At 44.8% G+C, this 3331-nt stretch overlaps 1 protein-coding gene across 1 annotated transcript in view; it reads right to left on the bottom strand.

Annotated features, from left to right (window-relative positions):
* XYLT1 (xylosyltransferase 1) overlaps positions 1-3331 on the bottom strand; it is a gene marked incomplete at its 5' end in the record, with an annotated part of 347438 nt that overhangs the window by 9553 nt on the left and 334554 nt on the right. The window lies entirely within an intron of this gene.

The following is a 3331-nucleotide window of genomic DNA, read 5'->3' as shown; positions in this document are numbered from 1 at the left end:
GCGAGTGCACACGCCCTATAGCAAAAACCTCTCCAAAAAAAAAAAAGAAATAAAATATTTATTTAACTTTATTTATCATCATCATCATTGTTTTTAAAATTTGCTACAGGGCACATGTTATCACCAGAGAGAGAGTGAGAGCGAGAGCGAGAGAGAGCGAGCGAGCGAGCGTGAGAAAGCAAGTGACCAGGTCCAGGACTTGAACCATGGTCAGCCATGTGGGAGTCTTCTGTCCTAACCACCATGGCACCTGCTGTCCCCTGCCCAGAACTCCTTTTGGCTAAAGGGGCTATAATTTGTGTCCATCGTCTGTTTGTGATCTGTTAAATGGAGACACACAATTTCAAATGCTGAGACCCAGAGAGCCTATTTCAAGGAGCCCATCTATAGACATACTGGATGGGTAGGTGCAATTTTATGTTCAAGAAACTTCCTTGCAGCATTGTCTTAACGACATCATCAACAATGGAAGCTTGGGTTCACCCTGAGGGAACAGAAGCAGGGTGGTTTCCCAACCAGGGGGACACTATGGAGCAGGTAGCTTTCTATACGCTAACTTAGAGTGGGAAAAAAGTAAGTCTCGATACAAAATACAATATTATATATATTTTTTTAATTTTGCCAGAGGGCATGTGCGCTTGCCAGAAAGAAACAGAGAGAAAAAGAGAGAAAGCACCTCCCATGGGGACTGATCATGCCAATCTCTTCTCCATTTTGCCTCCCTGTTGGGATTTTGGGCACACACGCACACACGCCCAGTGTGATTTTCAAGCTGCTGGATCTAGGTCTGGACCTGCAAGGATGGCCGTGTGGGATCCAGCAACTTTAACCACCATGCCATGGGCCCTCTCTTCTACTTCTAAACATTTTATTCTATTTAAAGAAAATAACATTTCTATTTGTGATATGAATTATGTTTATGCTTTAAAAGTATTGAAAAAAATCTGGTTTTTTTTTTTTTTTTTTTTTCCTAGGAATGGCTCCATAGCATAGGGAGAGGGAACCAGATCCTGCCTGGCCAGCTATGGTTCTAATCCACGGTCCCAGAAGCTTGAACAACTGTGCATGTGTGCCTCAAATCCTGCCGGAGTGAAGAAATGGAGGAAAACTTGGTGTGACCGCGCCCACAGGGAGGTGCTTTCTCTCTCTTTCTCTCTCTCTCTGGCAAGCACATGTGCTCTCTAGTGGTTAGAAAAAGACATATGGAAGGCCCAGCGTCCGTGGCACCACGGGTAACATGATGAGCTGTAGCCCTAGTAGCCACAGGGTCGACCAGAGGGTCAGAACCCCGTGTGACCTGGAACATACAGGGTGCAAAGGTATTTACGAAAACAGAAAACGGAGGGAGACGGGGAGAGGCAGAGAGAGAGGCAGAGAGAGAGACAGAGAGATAGAGAGAAGAGAAGAAAAGAAACCTCTGGAAGATGTACATTAAACTACTAGCTGTGGCTACTCCTGGAGGTAAGATTTGAGTGAGGAGAAAGTTATTTCTTGTGATAAAAGAAGGCGAGAAGGGAGAAATAGAAGCATGAATGTAAACCCTTTGGATGGAAAAAAAAAAGAAGGCAGGCACATCAAGTCCGATATCCCTCTTCGTGCCCTCCATGCCCAGAGGGGCCCCTATCTTGAGCCCGTGTTAATAATTCCCTTCACTTCCTTACAGCTTTCTACTGACACACGCATCCTGATATATGGTATTGCTGGTCTGTCTGTTCTTGAACCTTAAATAAATGCATTCTAATTACGATTAATTCTGTGATAACAACCCCTGAACACTATGGTTTAGACACTCATCCACACCAATACATGAGACTGTGCTTTATATTTTTATCTTTTTTATCAGGCTAGCCTGTGGCCTGGGGTTAAGATGGCTGGATTCCACATGGCTGACAGCATGGTTCAAGGCCTGGATCTGGCAGCTTGAAAAACAAGGTGGGCACTGGTGGGTACATGCCCAAAAGCCCAAAAGGAGAGAGAACTAGGAGAGCAGGGATTTTAGCGTGGCTATACCCATGAGGGGGATGTTTTCTCACTTTCTCTGTCTCTCTGTCTCCCTCTGAGAGCACACATGCCTCCTGGCAAAAACCAAACCAAACCAAACAAACTCAAAACAAAAACAGTTTATTGATTTACCTGTTCCTTAAGTGACAAAGATGGGGGGAGTGGATCTTGACACTGAGGTCCACCCTCAGCTCAGCCAACCACTGACCGTGGGCAAGCATGCCCAGGGACCCAAGGAACTCTCTAGACTTGAACTGGGAACCTTCCCATGTGGGACTGCCTTGTAGAATGTCTTCCACGCTGTGCCACTATCTGGCCCTCACACTATACTTTACCGATGTTCCCTGCTGCATAGTATTCCATAGCACGAACAGACCAGAAATTGCTCGGCCTTCCCAATACTGGATTGTTTCTGATTTCATGCCATTATGAATAATTGTGATTTGAGTATTTCTGTGCATGTCTCTAGGGCCTATACCGAGGGGTGGGATTTCTAAGTGGTAGAGGTGTCTGTTCAACTTCATTAGGAAATGCTAAACAGTTTTTCAAACTTACCTTTCCAGTTTATTTTCCCGCTAGCATTAGATGAGGGTCTATTATGCTCCGACCTTATCGCTGGGGTATTATCTCATCTTCACATGTGTCCCAATATGGTGGGTATGAAGTGGAGCCTCTTTTTGCTTTAAATTAGCATTTCTTCCATTGTTAATGAGGCTGAGCATCTTTTTATATGTCTGTGAGTCATTCATGCCCTCTCCATCATTTTTATCTTTTCCCTTCTCTTACACACACACCCACACACATAATGGCAATACATGTAATATTATTTGTATTATAATGTGCATGTATATTCATATATGTTATTATAGAGAAAGCGAGAAAGGGCCAGATAGTAAATATCTTTGGCTCTGTGGGCTGTGTTATCTCTGCAAGAACTTCTCAACTTTACCATTGGCCGAAACAGCCATTGACACCATGTCAATGAGTGGGTCTGACTGTGTTCCAATAAAGCTTTATTTATGGGGAACCAGCAGTTAGCGTAATAGTTATGTCGCTGGACTCCCACGTAGTCGACCGCGGTTCGTGTCCTGGACCCGGTGGCTTAAAACTCACGCCGGGCACGTGTGCGTGCGTGCCCAAGATCCCGAGAGGAGAATGGAGGAGAAGGGATTGTGGCGTGACCATCCCCCCTGGGGGGTGATTTCTCGCTTTCTGTCTCTATGTCTCTCTCTGTCTGTCTGGCGAGCGCATGTGCCCTACAGTGAAAATCTCTCCAAAAAAAAAAAAAAAAAAGTTTTATTTATGAAAATAAATCATGGGCTAATGGGGC

The sequence above is a fragment of the Tupaia chinensis genome, unplaced genomic scaffold (assembly GCF_000334495.1).
Source record: "Tupaia chinensis unplaced genomic scaffold, TupChi_1.0 Scaffold000182_1, whole genome shotgun sequence".
Classification (NCBI taxonomy): Eukaryota; Metazoa; Chordata; class Mammalia; order Scandentia; family Tupaiidae; genus Tupaia; species Tupaia belangeri.
This window is presented reverse-complemented; position numbering and strand designations above follow the sequence as displayed.